Here is an 18842-nt window from a genome sequence, read left to right as displayed (position 1 = left end):
GCACAGCGCTTACTGTGTAAAAAGGGCCTTATATCATTATTACCAAGTCACAAGGTCCTAGAGCACCACAAGGGAATCTATGGCTATCTGTTTTTAAATTTTTTTTTATTATTAGATCGACTGATTGACTGATGATTGATTGGTTGATTGTGGGTGGCGTGTGCATGCTGTAGCACGCATGTGGAGGTCAGAGGACAACACAGGAGTTGGTTCTCTTTCCTGCGTGTGAGTTACACGGAGGAACCCGGCATTAAGAGCCCTAGCAGGCTGAACCACCTCTCCAGAGCCTGTTCTTTGTTCTGCAAATGAGCTGAGGCTCAGAGAGGCTGAAGCACTTACCTGAAGACACACAGCACTGAGCGGAGCCAAGCATCCAGTTCAGCCCAGCCTGCTTGACAGCCAGGAGGCAGCAGAGGAGGCCAAAGGGTATGGGAGCTGGGGTCAGGCTGCAAGAACCCACGGCCCCCTTCCTGGCCACCATGGGTGACTATCAAGCCACAGACACGGGCAGGGAGAATGCCTGCCACACGTCCCTGTTACTTTGCCACAGACCCTGTCCATCTTTGCCAAAAGCTAGGTGTTGGCAGTGGAGGCTCACCTCCACCTCTCCCAGACTTCTGGAAGCAAAGAGGCTAAAACAGAGGCTATGACACACAAGGCTAAGGGCAATCCTCCCTGATCCTTCAGACTCACTTCACAGATAAGGAAGCACCCAGAGAGGTCAAGCCAGCTGCCTGGGGTCACACAGCACAGCCATACTAGACTCATGCTTCCAGCTCAGCCCCACTCAGGCGCTCACCCAGACTCTCCGCACACCAGCAATCATTCCTGGCCAATCACCAGAAGCCTGCATGTGCCGCCTGGATGGACAACACAGTGACTTCTCATTGCAATGTCAGATCAGGACTGAGCGGTTGGTCGTGGAGCTCTATCCCTTCTCAGACGTCCTCTATTGGGTAGACAAAAATCTCACAACCCACAGACAGGCAGTGGGCCAGCTGCAGCAGGGACAGAAGCCTGGACCACTTCTGTCACTTCATTTCTGTCCTCACGGTGCTGGTGGCTCCCTGGAAGGCAAGCAACCTCTCTGGGCCTCCCAGACTAAGAGTACCACAGCCAGCAATAGCCATCCTGCTTGGTCTGGCGCCACAGGCCTGTAATTCTAGACGCCTGGGAGGTTAAGACATCAGAGAACACCCTGAGCAAGTAGAAAGAGGGGAGGAGATGCTGTGGGGTCTACCATGTGGGAAGCCCTATGGTCCGTCTCCAGCACTGCCAGACAAAACAAACACAAGGCAAGGTCTTTTGAGGGTCTCCCAGTCAGCACAATGGCACTTGCAGAGTTCCTGAGCCAGCAACTGTGGTGGCCACCATCTCACAAGTGTGGAAACAGACATCCAGAGAGGTTCAGCGGTCAGCCCAAAGCCACACAGCCAGCAAGTGGCAGAGCTGGGATTTGAACCTGGACTCACTCTCTGACTCACACACACACACCCCACACACACACACACACACACTCTCTCTCTCTCTCTCTCTCTCTCTCTCTCTCTCTCTCTCTCTCCCTCTCCCCAAGTTCCCTACTGTACTCTCATCCTGTGCTAACTCCCTCAGCCCCTGGGAGACCCTCACAGCCATCGCTGCTGACCACCTGCTTCCTACCAAGCGCGTCAAGGTCCTTTCTGGTAACAAACACAGGACCCAAGTCCCTCCGCGAACAGACTGGGAGGTAGGCAAGTCACTTAAAGTCATGGTCCCAAACTTGGGAGGCTGAGACAGGAGGGTTAGGAGTTCAGGACCAGCCTTGCCCACTTAGAGAAACTATCTCTGAAGGCAAATAAAGAAAACAGGTCGTGAGGCTCACAGGAGGCGGAGCAGGGAGCTGAGCTGGGCCCACAAGCTCACCGCAGCACAGCCAGGGCCAGAGAGCCAGCAGGACTGTCTTCCAGATAAGAAAACCGAGGCTGCTTCTGCTTCGTAATTCATGTTCCTCACCTCCCCACAGCCTAGCTCTGAGTCCACTGCTCCCACACAGATCATAGGCTGATTCCTACCCTCTCCTCAGTCCCTGCGCTCCAGAGACAAAAGCATGACCTCAGTGGGATGTGCAGTTGTCTTCAAGGACCTATTCAATTTCCGGGGAGGGAGCACACTGGGCTCACTAATCAGGGAGGGAATGCTGTAACTTGTGGGGACTTACAAAGGCAAGCTATCTCACTTCCTCTTAAGGTTCCCTCTAGGTCCTACACACCCACTGTCCCACCCCCTCACTGCACACCTGCTGTCCCCTCACTGCACACCTGCTGCCCCACCCCCCTCACTGCATACCTGCCCCCACCCCACTGCACACCTGCTGCCCCACTCACTGCACACTTGCTGCCCTACCCACCACTGCACACCTGCTGCCCACCCCCTCACTGCACACCTGCTGCCCCCCCCCCTCACTCGCACACCTGCTGCCCCACTCCTCTCACCTGCATATCTGCTGTCCCACTCACTGCACACCTACTGTCCCACCCCCTCACTGCACACATGCTGCCCCACTCACTGAACACCTACTGTCCCACCCACTCACTGCACACCCACTGTCCCACCCCCCCACTGCACACCTGCTGCCCCACCCCTCACTACACACCTGCTGCCCCCCATTGCACACTTGCTGCCCCACCCCTCACTGCACACCTGCTGCCCCACCCCTCACTGCACACCTGCTGCCCCACCCACTCACTGCATATCTGCTGCCCCACTCACTGCACACCTACTGTCCCCCCCCCTCACTGCACACATGCTACCCCACTCACTGAACACCTACTGTCCCACCCACTCACTGCACACCTACTGTCCCACCCACTCACTGAACACCTACTGTCCCACCCACTCACTGCACACCTACTGTCCCACCCACTCACTGAACACCCACTGTCCCACCCACTCACTGCACACCCTACTGTCCCACCCACCACTGAACACCTACTGTCCCACCCACTCACTGAACACCTACTGTCCCACCCACTCACTGCACACCTGCTGCCCCACCCACTCACTGCATATCTGCTGCCCCACTCACTGCACACCCACTGTCCCACCCCCTCACTGCACACATGCTGCCCCTCACTGAACACCTACTCTCCCACCCACTCACTGCACACCTACTGTCCCACCCCCTCACTCACACCTGCTGCCCCCTCCCCGACCCTACTCCCCACCCACTCACTGCACACCTGCTGCCCCCTCACTGCATACCTGCTGCTCCACTCACTGCACACCTGCTGCCCCACCCCTACACACACTGCTGTCCCATCCCCTTCACTGCATACCTGCTGTCCCACCCACCTGAAGAGCACACCCCACTGCCGTCACCCAGGAGATCTGTCAGAGAGCAGACCAGTCAAGCCACTCACTGACCAGAGTGTAAATCATGCCTATGTTTAAAAGTCGCTCATTTGGGAGATGTTTGTTACACGGCAGTCAGAGAGAAAGCAAACCAATACGGGAGCCATGCGCTTCAGAGACACTAACGTGTCCATTGCCAGATGTCTTCCAAGACACAAGCCCTGGCAGGTTGGCCTCCAACCCACAGGCTGCCAAACTCCACACAACCGACAGGGCCTCTGACCTAACCTGCTGTGGGGCTGCAGGCTACATCCCACTGCCACTGGGAAGACAAAGCCAGCAGCTGCACCTCGGCGAAGCACAGACAGACCCACTCCCACGGTGTGTTCAGGGGACCCAGGGCTCTCTTTATCCCACCCTTCCTGCCACCTCCTGGAGTCTATTCCTCTCCAATGCAATGGCCGAGCAGGGACACACCAACAGGAGGGACAGCAGAGTTAAAAACCAATAACCACATCCAACGGGCAGCCAGTTTGGTAATCAACGCACCGCCATGTACCCGTCTCAAAGGGGAAATCGCCAAATGTGTTTTTGATGGGTCTGTGAAGTTCTTGTACAGGGTTGTTTCGAGTTTTTAATCAGTCTTTGTCCCACCCCAGCTGTTCACTGAGTACCTTCTCTGTCAAGTTAGGGCCAACGCACACCTGCCAAGTCCTTCTCAGGCCTCACAGCTGCCCTCGGAGGTAAGTCATTTGCTTCATTTACAAAGGAAACAGGTTCAGAGAGGCTAACACACCTGACCGCAGTCACACAGCAGTTAAAGTCAGGATTTAATGCTAGGGCAGAGCAGGTCTGAAGGCAGGTGTCATGGCTGCCAGATGTGACCGTGTGTGTGTGTGTGTGTGTGTGTGTGTGTGTGTGTGTGTGTGTGTGTAGGAGTTAGACTCTGCGCACATGAAGCCTTGGAGGACTGCGAAGTGCAGCTCTCCGAACGGTCAGTCCAGCTGGGCATCTGAGGTCGGACACTTCCACTTCCTGGAGTAGTTTAACAGCGTATCTGACTCAGGTGTAAGCAGTCAGAGATCAGACTTTGAAAACATATTCCTGTTCTCAACGGAGACACGGCTGTAAACATTTCAAAGGTCACCTAACCGGGTGATTACCAAGAAGGGCAGCTTGCTAACTCAGGCCCCAAAGTCAAGTCCTTAATTGCTTCCTGATGGGCGTTGCACCCTCTCTCCCATATAGCTGACTAGGGGGATTCCTGGGGACAGGAGAGCTTCAGGCCCGGGAACCCTCCTGCATAAGAGATTCCATGAAATATCCGTCTTGTATCCAGCCCTCAACTCCAACAGCGATCCCTACCCGGGCCAGCAGTCGAGGTACAAGCAGTGGACGGCCACACCTAGCCACATGGGGACAATGCAGAGTTGGGAGATGCATGGCTGCAGGCAGCCAGCTCTAAGTTCAGAATTCAGCTCCTCCTCTAGGCCAGGCTTCCATTTCATGATTTGCTCATGAGTGTGAGTGGTGGGGTCTCCAATGCCAACACTGACTGTCACAAAGAACAGAGAGGGACAGACAGAGGGACTCAGCCTGGGAGCCTGACATAACGGGGTTCATCAGTACCTCTGGCCTTCCATACACCCTCCTCCACCCTACCATGGTGACTGGCTGGCCTCTCTCCCGCCTCCTCTGGGAAGCCCCTTTTGGTTTACCTCTGGTGCTTCTCGGCAATTTTGCTTCACTGTCTCCAAACATCCATCAAGTTCCGAGAGAAGCAGCAGGCCTTAATCCACACTCCCGCAATCTGAAGCTGTTATGTGCAGGAACCTATGCCTCCAGGCAGGGATCTGGTCCCCTCAGTCCCAAGGCTTCCAATGTAGAAGAGGGGGGTGTAAAGGTCTTTTATTCGCTCAACACGCCCTACACTCTGGGCAGGACCAAGTTAGGCCTTGCCTCTGCCCTACCTCCTACTCAGCCCTCAAGACTCAGCCCAAGAGTCACCTTTGACCACACACACACACACACGCGCGCGCGCACACGCACACGCACACGCACGAGCTAGGTTGGGCAAGGCACTGGTTCTCTGGAACAGTTCTGATGACAGGCTATCCTGACAAGCATCTTCCTAGGTTCATGCCCTGAGCTCACACAATCAGAACCATCCCCGATAAACACACGCCCCCCCACCCCACCCACCCCTCCCCCACGATGGAGGGCAGAACCCTTCAGACCATTTTGCAGCTAAAGAACCAAAAAGTACCCCGGGCTGGTGAGATGATTCCGTGGGTAAAGGGAACTTGCCAACAAGCCCGAGGACTTGGGTTCAGTTCCTGGCACCCTTCTCTGCCCCAGAACCATGATCCTTGACTCGCCCTTCCCCCCACCCCAAGCCATGGGCCCCTCCTCTGCTGTCCCACTCTCTGACCAGAAAGACCCAGGGTTCACCCCTCCGGGGTGTGACTTCCAGCCTAGTGCTTGACACTGAACCATTTTGTCCAGTGAATGATTGATGAACGGATATACACGTTCGGAGTTAGCTCATCCTGTGGGTGAGGAGAATCCTGGTGATGCTAGAGGGGTCAGATGCCCAAGGGATGGACAACTGCACTCCCTTGCCCTCGGGTGAGCAGAAGTACTAACAGCCATCAGAGGTCCCTGTGGGAGGGCTGTGTAGCTCAGAGTCTGGGGTGAGGGGTGCATCCCCAACATCACCAGTCAACAAAGACTTGGAGCAGGCTAACGGTGGCTAGAAAGTCATCTCTAAGAAGCAGATTCTGAACCGCTCTGGGCCGGTCCACACTGACTCCACGTACCCCTGCACACTGCTACAGGACAGGCTAAAACACGAATCCAGACTCTGCTCTTCTCGGGCCTAAGTGCGCTCCTGCCAAGCCCTCAAGTTCCCCCGAACCCACCAAGACGCGGGGTGTCTGCGGAGCCCAGCCCTGGCCGCACGCCTGCCCTGCGGGGTGGCAAGGAGAAAGTTGGCCGCTTGAAGCCTCCACCAAAAGTCTCGGTTACAGATTAACCAGCCCCAGCGCTTCTCTGTGCGCGGCCTGGAGCCGCAACTCGCCCCAGTAGAAGAAAGTCCAAGTTACACATCTTTGTCACCGCGGACCAGGCGGCGCGCGCGCCACCCCGGAGGGCGCGACCCCGGGGCAGGGCGCAGGCTCCAGCGCCAGCCGCAGGCCCTCAGGGGACAGCTCTCTGCAACAGGCGCCGTCTCTCCGAAAGCAAAAGGCTACCGCTTCCTGGCCTGAGGAAGGTCAGCCCTGGCCTGCACGGCGTGATCCCGAGGCACGCGCGAGCCGCGGACGCGCGTGGGGGAGCGGGGCCAGCCCTAGGCTCCCTCCGCCAGCATTCCCCGGCAGCAGATGCAACGGGATCCCCCCCCCCAAATCTGCAGCCGGACCCCACACGCTGCTCCTCCCCGCTCCCCGCTTCGCCCTCCGCCAACTTTGCCAACTTTTCACGCGGCCCCGCGGGCAGGAGTGGGCGTCCCCGTGCGTCTCCGCGCGCCCCCGCGCCCGCCCGCGCGCCCCCGCGCCCTCCGCGCACCTACCGCAGTGGCCCGCCGCGCCGCACCTGCCCGCCCGCACCTGCCGCGGCGCGCGCAGCCTCCCTGCCGGAGGCGGGGCTCGGGCGGGAAGCGCCCCGTCGCCGTGGCAACTGCGCCCAGTGGCGCCTGCGCAGAGCAGCGAGGGGCGGGGCGCGGGCGCGGGAGCCGCGAGACTGCGCGAGGCGCGCCCGCTGCTGGACGGACGCGGCATTGCGCCATGGTCCCAATCAAGGCACCTACTGTGTGCCTCGCGGTGGGGTGACTGAGCACTGCCCACCTGCGGCCCTGCGACTGCGCATTCCTGATCAGCTGCCTTGTTCGGTTCATTAATCATATCGACCACGATTTCTTTTTTTTCTTTCTTTTTATTTTCCTTCCTCTTAAAAAAACAAAACGATTTCTTTTATTATTTTTGTGTGTATGTGCACGTAAGTGCCGGTGCTGGTAGAGGCCAGAAGAGGGCGACAGATCCCCGGGAACTGAAGTTGGAGGAGGTTGGATGCCATGTTGGAAATAAACTCCAGGGAGGAGGGGATAGGGGCTTTGCAGAGAGGAAACTGGGAAGGGGGAATAACACTTGAAATGTAAATAAATAAAATAACCAATAATAAAATAAAATAAACTCTAGTTTTACAAAAGTGTCTATTCCACCACTAACCAGCTCTCTCTCCCTCTCTCCCTTTCTCCCTCCCCCCTCCTAGAGTCTCTCCCTGTTCAGGTTTGAGCTCCTGGATTCAATCCATTCTCTCTCCTCCCCACCCCACTCTCCCCAGGAGCTGGGACGACATCATTGGAACCCTACCCTGCCAGCCTGTGCATCTTTACTAAGTACCTTTTGTATGCTGGGCTCTGGGGACTCGGCAGCCAGCGGATCCATGTTCTCATAGGGTTTCGCCAGCATTAGGGAGAAACATCGCACGGGTAAATTGAATCATATTTATGACACATGCTCCCCAGGGAAATGGGACATGATTTACTCTTTTATTGTAAAACCAGCCCAACCTCAAGAAAAGAGACAAGAGACCCAAGCAGCAGTGTGGCTTCCAGAAAGCTGTCTGCCATTCTCCTGCCTCCTCTCTGCATCAGATTGGTGGTGGTGGTGGTGACGTGTGTGTGTGTGTGTGTGTGTGTGTTTTCGTGCGCGTGCACGTGCGTGCGTGCGTGTGTGTACAGTTCATACAATCCTTTGAATTTTGACCCTTTTAAAGTAAGCGCTGATGATGCCTTCCATAATATCCTGGTTCCATCTGAGGCTCTTCTGGTCCACAGTGACAGAGCCCAGCAGTGGTATGGGTCATCTGGATGCCAGGGACACAGTTATCAAGTGGACTATCCCACACAATGTCAAATATGACTCTGCCATTCCGGGGGGGCGTGTCTTTGAGGCAGTTCAAATGGTTGGTCTGCAAGATGAAGTTTTCTCAAAGTCCACCTAAAAGTAGGGCTTTGATGCAGAGTTTGTATGTTATTATTTTAAAAAAAAAAGTTTGGTGTGCTGAATGTGATGGTGCACACCTTTAATCCCAGCACTTGGAGGCAGAGGCAGGCAAATCTCTCAGTTCTGTCTGTGCCAGTCTGGTCTTGGAAAGCTAGTTCCAAGACAACCAGGACTACACAGAGAAACTCTTTGTCTCAAAACCTACAGGAACATATTAAATAAAATTAAATTTAAAAACAGTTTGTGTCCTCTCCTCTCTAGAGATACCTCAGAAAAAGTACTTGGGCATCCACCTGATTCACAGTGCCTACCTCAGGGCTGGGACATAGTAGGAGCTCAATGAATAGATGTGCATGAATGGCCAGTCTGTGATACCCCACTAAGTGCCTTGTCTCTTCCAGAAGCTTTGAGAAACTTCCTGTATCTCTTATGCAAATCGCTTCTTGCAAACGTGTGTCCGAATGCTTGGAGTAGCCAGATGTTTGTTATTCTGGGCTCCCCAGACAAGGGAGTGTCTCCCCCACCCTGCACCTGCACCCTCTACACACACACACTGCCAGTCTGTCTCTGAATATAAGTTCCGAAGGGAACAAAACATTAACCTTCCCAACAACCTCCACAGACCCCAGACCTAGACCACATGTCCCCTGTGACTAACCCATCCCCATTCCCCCACTCTAAGCAAACCGAGGGAAAGCCGAAGCAAACCAAACTACAACTCCCAGAGGCACCTGGGTCCTCCTGGGGCGAGACTTCCTGGGAGACAGGTTGGACTCCTCCACATTCTCTTGTGTTCGCCAAGTGAGAGGCTGCCAGCCACACAAGCCCAGGGATTACACCGAGCAGGGAGTGTCAGGTTCCACATTCTACCCGGAGCCAGAACCGCGCAGGCTTGCCTGTTCTGGTACACAGAGGACAACACACCCCAGGGACTGTCCCAGAATGTTTTATCTGCCACCGTCAGCCTCCTCCAAGAAGTTCGTGGGGATAGTTCTGTCCAATTGCAAATACATTGGAGATTCCACAGTGGCACTGCCCATCCTCAGTGCAGGGGACCCTGAGCACCCCGGTGGTCATCGGGGCTGTTCACAGTGTGGTTCATTTGTCCTGTGGGGTGACGCTGCCTTACCTGCCTTACTGACTGGGTAGCCTCAGAACCCACAGCCACCTGGTTGGGCCCTGTTTCAGCCATCCTTGGGTTTTGCTTTGTTTCCTTGCCAGGGTCTCAATACAAGTAGTCTGAAACTTGCAGCAATCCTCCTGCCTCAGACTCCCAAGTGCTAGGATTACAGTCCTGTGCCACGATGTCCCGTTTATGGGTGCAAAAGATCAGACCTAGCACTTCCTGCTGACTAAGCAAGCATTCTAACAACTGAGCAACACCATAGGCCTCTCTGTCTCTTTGGTTTTTTGTTTTGTTTGTTTGGTTTTTTTGTTTTTTGTTTTTTGGTTTTTGGTTTTTTTGTTTGTTTGTTTGTTTTGGTTTTTTGTTTTTGGGGGGGGTTAAGTTTTTTTTTATTTTATTGTATATATGAGTCCACTGTAGCTGTCTTCAGACACACCAGAAGAGGGCATCAGATCTCATTACAGATGGTTGTGAGCCACCATGTGGTTGCTGGGATTTGAACTCAGGACCTCAGGAAGAGCAGTCGGTGCTCTTAACCACTGAGCCATCTCTCCAGCCTGTTTTTTGTTGTTATTGTTGTTGTTATTGTTTTGTTTGTTTCTTTTTTTTCTTTTCTTTTCTTTTTTGACCGTAAGAGCCAATCTATTCTTTGAAATGTTTTCTCTTGACTCTAAACCTTTGCTGTACTGCATTACTTTACCAGGAGGACTTTGCCCTCAGCTAGTCTAGCCTCGACTTAATGACCATCCTTAGCTGCAGTCAGTTCCCCCAGAAGCCTTCTGGATTACCGGGTGGAGATGGGTTCCGTACTTCAGATACTGGAACAGATCTGACCCTCAAAATGGAACCTCACTTAAAGTCAGCATCGTCGCAGGACACGATTCGGGGCTCTTGGTCACCAAGGATGGACCCTGTTGTAGTTTGAATGTGAAACATCCCCCCATAGGCTCAGACGTTAGAATTCCACTTCTCCTTCGGGCGACATTCTCTGGGAAGGTCGAGTGAAGTTTAGGAGATTGGTTCTCAACCTGTGGGTCACGTCCCCTGCGAAGATCACTCAGGAGCGTATGGCCTACCAGATATTTATTTGCATTATGATTCACAACAGTGGCAAAGTTACAACTATGAAGTGGCAATGAATTGATTTTATGGTTGGGGCGACACCATAGCAGGAGGAAGGAACTGTGTTAAAGGGTCGCGGCGTTAGGAAGGGCGAGAATCGCCGCTCTAGGAGGGGGAGGGGAGGAAATGAGTCACTCGGGGAAAGGAATGCCCCGGGGTTTCATGGCCTGGCTCCACTTCCTGTCCACCCTTTGCTTGCCCAGCCAGCCTCCGAGTCCGACCACCATGCTTTCCCCACCGTTGGGTGGCGTCCCTCCGGAACCTGAAGAAGCCTTTCTCCATTAAGTTGCTTTTGTCTTGCTATTTATTACAGATCCTCCCCCTCATAATCATCCTTGGACCCCGCCTCCCGTTTCCCTGGCAACATACTGTCGATTTCTAAGAACAGGCAGAGTGAGTGCCCCGGGAGCCCCTCCTCAAGATTTAATTTCCCTGAGGCCCAGGGGAAGATGCTCGCTGGTAGACAATTTGGTGGGTTTTCTTCTTCTCCTTCTTCTCCTTCTTCTCCTTCTTCTCCTTCTCCTTCTCCTTCTCCTTCTTCTCCTTCTTCTCCTTCTTCTCCTTCTTCTCCTTCTTCTCCTTCTTCTCCTTCTTCTCCTTCTTCTCCTTCTTCTTCTTCTTCTTCTTCTTCTTCTTCTTCTTCTTCTTCTTCTTCTTCTTCTTCTTCTTCTTCAATTGAAATCTATTCTTAGGGTTTTTGGAGGAGACATGATGTAAATTACGCTTCTGAGACAGCAGGGACACCACTATCCTCTCGCGACGTCTCACTTGCTCTGCCAATCCACCTGAGTAGGAAAACAGAACCCGAAGAGATGGCGCGGGAGTTGGGGTTGGGGTGGAGGTGTTGGGGGAGCGTGTGGCCCACTGGATATCGGTTACCAGCCCTGGGTTCGATCCCCATCTGGTATGCTGCGGCGCTGCAGTGGTAGGATGAAGGCGGTGGGCTATCCTCGGCGTCAAAGTGAATTCAAGGCAAGCCTGGGTTAAGTGAGAATGAAATGAAGCGAAGATGGGAAAAATAACTCTGCCTTTGATGAAATGCACGCTCATATAACCCAAACCGCACCCATGCATGCTGCGGTTCAGACCCTCACAGATGAGTCTGTCCGCTGTCTGGGCTCCTACCTGGAAGCCTGCTCCAGGTAAATGGATGCTCCAGACATCCCACTGCTCTCCTAACCCGTAACTGACCAGCCCTGACGCTTCCATCCCCCTCCCTACAAGCCGCTACTCCCTCCAGCCCACCGGACCTGCTTTCTCTCAAAGCCCTATAGTTTCCTTCTAAGTTCACTGGGAGACAAATAACCCACAAAGGGGACCCCGAGTTCCCCAGTAGGGATGACACCAGTGAAATCGGCCGTGTACCAAGCCAGGGGATTCAGCCTCGAAGGCCACAACTCTTTAAGGGGCGACGTCTCTTCAGACCCCACCCGCAGAGCGCAGAGAAGTCGGCAAACCACTCAAGTCGCGCAGCAGAAATCTCGGTCTGGCAAACAGAGCCCCGGGCAAACTTGGGCGTGCTCAGGCGTCTTTGGGGAGCCGACTCCAGTCCAACCCGAGCGAGGGAAGACAGACTTGGAGAAAGTGTAGGAAAGGGAACAATTACAGGAAATGCCCGGTAAGGCTGGCTGAGCCTCAGCTAGAAGCCGCGGGAAAGCAGCCCTCGCCGGGAAGGTGGAACGAGCGCGCCCTCTGCTGGTGCCTCCTGCAGCACTGGATTCCTATGGGGCCAAGAAGACTCGAGAGGACGCTCTGATACCCAGCTTCGGCACCAGTATTTAGAAATGGCTCGGGGACCCCTACAGGTGCCTTCTCCTACCCAGGAAACTCTCCCCTTTCCCCACCCTATTGAGGCTGGAGTTTCCCTCTTGGTCCAGCCCATCCGTCAGCTCAGAGTGAATAGCTATTGATTTCAGGAAGGAAACCGCACACGGGTGAGTACACAGACCTTCTCAGACCAGCTCCTCACGTGACCCTGCTCCGTTCACCAACCTGAATGTGACCTTTAAAGGGGAAGAGGCCTTTTAAGAGCTCACAGATTTACATTCAAGGCCAGAGCTAGAACAGGGAAGGTCACATTGGAGAGGTAACCTTGAAGAGGCCTGAGCTAAAGTGTGGGGTTCCTGGGCAGAAGGGATATCTGAAGTGAGGAGAAAGGTGGGGGTTACTGAGGAGGAGCCCAGCTGGCCTCAGGCACTACTTAAGAGCCCTAGCAAGTTTCAACGGGCTGGGGCTGCAACAGGAGCCCTGGAAGAACACACCCGTTGTGTGCTCCTGTCTCTGTGTGCTTTGAAGCTGAATGTGGAACACAGTCACAGTTTAAAACCCTATTTTCAAAGGAACCCATCCCTCCAAACGTTCAGCGCCCTTGCTGTAGGCCAGGCTCTCTGTAATTGGGGAAACAGAGGGTTTGAGCCATTGTGTCATTTGTCCCTGGTGACAGAGCCAGCAGGCCTGGTTGAGACAGATACTAGTGAAAGAGACCACGTATTGAAGGATCCCAGCCTCAGGTCTGGCGTAGGCAACCTGGTGGCCCTTCCTCGGTTCCTTAACCCATACAGCTCTGCCAGGCACATGACTCAGCTGCCACAGCCTCCTGCTCACCCACTGCTCCCTCTGATTCAGCTATCATCACCTAGGTCTGCACTCCAGGCCAAAAGCCTAGGGATACCCCCGACACACACACACACACACACACACACACACACACACACACACACACACACACTCCCTCAGCAAATCTGGTCGGGCTGATTTTCACTTGCTTAGCTGCTGCACACCTTGGCCACCGTCTACGCTGAGGCTATACAACCCCTGGACGTCCTTCGATCTGTATTCCACCCATCCACATGGCCTCTCTGTTTCTGTCGATGTGCCCTACCCATGCCGGCCTCAGGGCCTTTGGACCTGGTCCACACTCAGTCTGTAGTGTTCCTCCCACACCTTCCACACAGCTCCCCCATCTCCACCTTTAGGTCAGACTTGGCTTTCTCACGAGGCTTTGTAAGACTTCCACACCGATTATCTCTCTATATCTATCATCATTTCCTGTGACACTGTCTCACATTTGCTTTTATGAATTGACTTAGTTCTTCAACACCTCTCTTCCCCAGGCAGGGGTGGGATCTGCAGAAGAGAGGCTGCAGTTGCCCAGATCCCTGTTCAGTTCCTAGCACCTAGGACGGACTTCGTAGCGTGTACTGGATACTTAATAAGTATGGGGGTGGGGATGGAAAGAGGTTGGATGGAAGGAGAGCTACACACGAGTGGGTAGGAGAGAGGGAGGGATAGATAGAGAGATTGCTGATTATAGATAGATAGATAGATAGATAGATAGATAGATAGATAGATAGATGATAAAAGAATGATTGTGTGAAATGGATGCATGGAAGAGTTGTTGGTATGTGAATGGGTTGATTCATGATGGATGGATGGATGGATGGATGGATGGATGGATGGATGGATGAATAGATGGATGGATGAATGGATAGTAGATGGATGAATGGATGGATGGATGAGTGGATGGGTAGGTCGATGGATGGGTGGGTGGGTGGATGAGTAGATGGATGAATGGATGAATGGATGGATGGATGAATGGATAGTAGATGGATGAATGGATGAATAGATGGATGGATGAATGGATAGTAGATGGATGAATGGATGGATGGATGGATAGTAGATGGGTGGGTGGGTGGATGGATGGATGGGTGGATGGGTGGATGGGTGGGTGGCTGGATATAGAGGCTATCTATCTTAAGGCCCTATCTTGTTTACATGACCCTAAGTTCCTTGAAGAAACAGATTGTGTCATGTTCCCTACTATGTTCTGTTGAGGTTGAGGGTCACTGTGAGCTCAGGACTCTGCAGTTACAAGTGAGGTCCAAACACATTCAGTCTGGAGACAAGGCCATCCATCCAAGTCCAGAGAGGAACAAGACAACTTCACATCCTCAGCTGCCACTTCCGTGCCCCTCTGACCTGGGGGTAAGGAGAGGGTGGGGGGGTGCAGACCTTGGCTCTTGTATCATCTTTGATTTCTGGCTGGAGCTGGTGGGACAGTTGCCCCTAACTGTGGTAAAGTCTAGAGGTCACTCGGATGCCCAGCCTCTGACTTCAATCCTCGGCATCTCCAAGAACTTGAGGCTGAGAGGAAGAAGCCATGACTGTGCCATCTGTGAGTGGGACAGCATCACTCGCTGGCTGCTAGCCCAGGTTCCTTCAGCTTGCAGGTAAAGGTGCTTACTGCCAAGCCAGACAGCCCAACTTTGGACACTGGGACGTGCACGGTGTAAGGAGGGAACCAACATGCGTACTATGACACCCTGCCCCTCTAGGCACATAATAGTCATCTTAATCACATTGAAAAGTCAGCTCTAGGACTAGAGCTCAGCGGTTAAGAGGATTGACAGCTCTTCAAGAGGTCCTGAGTTCAATTCCCAGCAACCACATGGTGGCTCACAACCATCTATAATGGGATCTGATGCCCTCTTCTGGTGCATCTGAAGACAGCTGCAGTGTACTCATATAAATAAAATAAAATAATAAATCTTTGTTATAAAAGAAAGAAAAGAAAAGTCAGCTCTAGACAGAGGAGAAAGTCTCCATTCTGTTTGTTTCAGGCTCCCTGTAGGAGGGCTCCAGTAACTGGAGCCTGGCCGGATGTAATTTGGGCTTATAAAGCCTCACTTAGCTTTCTGGGCACCTGTTCCGTGGCTGTGATTTTCCCAGGTGACCCTGAAGCTCGTCTAGTCTTTTCAAAGACTCAGAAACACCGGAGCTGCCCGGGACAGTGGAGGGCGGGGCTGTGTGGCTCCACTCCACCATCTCCTGGCCTGGAATTACACCCCTGAGATCAGCTGACCCTTGGGAGGTGTGGGTTCTGGTGAAAGGGCAAAAACAAGTCCTTCGTCACCCAAGGGATGATTCCTCACTTGCTGGCTAGCAGCCTCAGAGAGATTTCTAACCCCAGAGCGAAAAGCCCATCCCCAACCCTGGCCACTCCGTGCCACACTTCATGCTGGGATTTATGTGCTCCTTATAAACACGGAGAAACATGGCCGTCTTACCCAGGATCCCAGGTGAGGGCTGGGATTCCTTGCCACTTTTGAGTTGCTGACAGAGGTTTCAGAACCCCAGAGTGCTACTACAGCAGCCCCTGGCCATTGTTGGGGACCCTTGGAGACAGCCCAAGCGGGCTCTGCTACCTCCACCAGCACCAGGACAAGTGGACCCTCCTTCCAGCCTGGTGGAACTGCATCCGTCATTACTTAGGTAAGGCTCAACTTTAAACCCCCTTGCCTTTTGGTTTTTAATTCAAACTTTAGAAAACTGGTTTTGTTTGCCTGTCACAATAGGGATATACCTACCCCTCATGCTCCCAGATTCCTGGGTTGATGGTGTCTGGTGGTGAGGCCTTTGGGAGGTCAAGGTCGGGTAGATGTGGTCAGGAGGGTGAGTCCCTCAGATGGTTTGTGTCTTCGTAAGAAGAGAATAGGGCTGGGGAGATGCCCAGTCAGTAAGTGCTTGCTGCATAAGCCTGAGGACATGAGTTGCCTCTCCCCTGACCAGAACCCACATAAAACACCCAGAAGGTGCTGAGTGTAGGCACTGGCCTTTAATCTCAGCACTCAAGGGCAGAGGCAGGACCATCACTGAGTTGAGGCTAGCCTCCTCTGCATATGGAGCCCAGGACAGCCAGACCCTGTCTCCGAAACCAAAGGACAAAAGCCAAGTGTAGTGCATGCTAATCCCAGCACTGGGGGAGGTGGACATGGGTGGACCCTGGGGCTCAATGGTCAGTGAGCTCAATGAACAAGCACCAGGTCCCAATGAGGGACCCTGCCTCACAAAATGAGGTGGATGCTTCTGAGGAATCACATGTGAGGTTGACCTCTGGCCCCTGTATGCATGTACCATTATGTACATGCATGCCCACACATGCATACACACACATGTGCACCATAAAACCCTGGGCAAGAAGGGGTAGGAAGAGATGGGCACGGACTAGACATCTTGCCAGATGTAGAGCACATACTGCATAGTGCCCTTGGTCTTCCCGGTCTCCCAACACCAGGAACCAAATGAACTTTGTTTTTTATAAAAGACTCAGTCTACAACACTGTGTTATAGCAATGCCAAAGTCTAGCAGAACCCAAGGATCATGGTGGCTCCAAATTGTCAGGAGCCATCTAGGAGAGGCTAAGGCTAGCAGATGACATTAGTCTACCCTATTGGACAGATTTCCTGCAGCTCAAGGAAGATGCAGTCTCTTGTAGTAATGCTGTGTAGACCAATTGGCGATTCTGTAATTCCTAAATGATTCTATAGAATTCCTAAATTTGTGCAAGTGATTTTTGAGCCCTCTAGAATATAAAAGCTGCAATTAGGGCTCTAGGAACCTTCCTGTGTCTCAGGCTAACAACAGTAGGATGAAAGCAGGCTTGAAACAAAGTTGCAATCAGGAAAAACATTCCTTCTAGGTGAGCTGTGAAGCCGTTATCAGATAACTCAAGGTCTTAAACTGGGAATGGACAATTTACCGTAGGTGTAAGGACAAAAGATAAAATATTGATGGGATTTATCTACACAAAACTTCAAACCTAATGAGATGCTAGGCAGATGGTTTGCCTCTTGACAAACCCACACTAACTTATGTTGTAAGAATTGTCTTAAACTTTTAATGAACTTTTAATGAGCTAATGACAGGTAATGGATACTTAATTAGATAATTAGTCCTAATGGAAACTTGTAAACCTTCCCACCGAAACTTCTTATTCGGTTTATGATGAACTTTGGAAGTATAAAGACACTTGGAAGACCATGTGATCTGTTCTCCTGAGAAAGTGTAAGTACCAAGAACAAGAATAGGAGACTGGCCTTTTTCTTACAAGGCTTCTTTCATTCAGCTTTTTCTTTCTCTGAGCAATAAAGATTGGAGCTCATTTTTCACCCAGATTGAGTGATTTTTCTGTGTCAGTGCTTGCTCAATGAATGAAACCTAGTCTTGAAGGCTTTTGCTCAAACTACCAAATTGTGTGTGTGTGTGTGTGTGTGTGTGTGTGTGTGTGTGTGTAAGTTTGTATGAACACTTGTGGAGTGGAAAAGACAGGTGGTAGGGCCTGACCAGAACGTGTGTGTGTCTGTGTGTCTGTGCATATTTGCGAGGTGTAAAAGTGTTATTTTTCCCTGCGAGCATAACTTTCTTTTTCTGGTTCATGAAGAGTTAAAGCTCCAAGCCTCCTTCAGCCTGGCTAGCCAGAGGTGGGACTACCAGGCAAAAGAGAAAGGAACTCTTAAACAATTCATCCTTTACTTCATTCCCTGCTGCTGGCAGCAAGAATGAATTACCAAATGTATATCCAGCTCTCTGTAGGTACACTTAAGAGCTCAGGGTTTCTCACTGGGCACTCTTGCCAGCCCCAGATAATTAAATTTGTTCCCTTAGTAGAATTGACCCCATAAGAAGTGACCCCTGAAGCGGTCACTGGAACCTACTGCTATCAGCAGGACACTGATTCTAACCCTAACCCTAACCCTAACCCTAACCCTAACCCTAACCCTAACCCTAACCCTAACCCTAACCCTAACCCTCCCCCATCTGCAGCCTTTCCAGAGAGAGGACTCCTGCTGGATCGGCTATCCCTATCCCCAAATTCTCACCAGAATCCTGCAGGAGACTGACTGTCTATGTGGTTCCCCCATAGTTCCTAGTACGGAATGCCCACTCCCACATGATGGTTTGAGGACAAGGGGTTGCAGTAAGAATCAAGCTGGGCACAAGGCAGCCCGGCATGACAGGAGCAGACTGATCCACAGACTCCCCAAAGGGCTGCCAAAACACCACCAAATCCTAGCCCACGCTGAACAATGGACAAGCCCCACGGAGTGGTTAGCTGATGGGTAGAACGGTGCCATAAGCCCAGCCTGGGAGTATGAGGTTTAAGGGATGCCACTCTTCGGGACAGGGCTGTCCTTTTGGACAAGGGAAGTGTTATTTTTCTTCTTGTGGGCAACTGATAAGAGGAACTTGAAGAAGAAGGAGGGTTTTGTTCTGGGAGACAGTTTGAGAGAACAGTGTTCAGGGTGGCACGGAAGGAGGGGCGACCCGGTGGGAGGGGCGACCCGGTGGGAGGGGCGACCCGGTGGGAGGGGCGACCCGGTGGGAGGGGCGACCCGGTGGGAGGGGCGACCCGGTGGGAGGGGCGACCCGGTGGGAGGGGCGACCCGGTGGGAGGGGCGACTCGGTGGGAGGGGTGGCGGCC

The 18842-nt window shown here is 52.8% G+C and overlaps 1 protein-coding gene across 1 annotated transcript in view; it reads right to left on the bottom strand.

Moving 5' to 3' along the window:
* The window catches only part of Kiaa1671 (KIAA1671 ortholog), a 148650-nt gene extending 143332 nt beyond the window's left edge, over positions 1 to 5318 (bottom strand). The window contains exon 1 of the mRNA XM_032887158.1: positions 5049 to 5318. The gene's annotated coding sequence lies outside the window, so the exon portion shown is untranslated. The remainder of the gene's footprint in view (positions 1 to 5048) is intronic.
* Between the last annotated feature and the right edge of the window lie 13524 nt (positions 5319 to 18842).

The sequence above is a fragment of the Rattus rattus genome, chromosome 16 (genome assembly GCF_011064425.1).
Source record: "Rattus rattus isolate New Zealand chromosome 16, Rrattus_CSIRO_v1, whole genome shotgun sequence".
In the NCBI taxonomy this organism is placed as follows: Eukaryota; Metazoa; Chordata; class Mammalia; order Rodentia; family Muridae; genus Rattus; species Rattus rattus.
The sequence above is the reverse complement of the archived record's forward strand: the minus strand, read 5'-3'. Positions and strand labels throughout refer to the sequence as shown.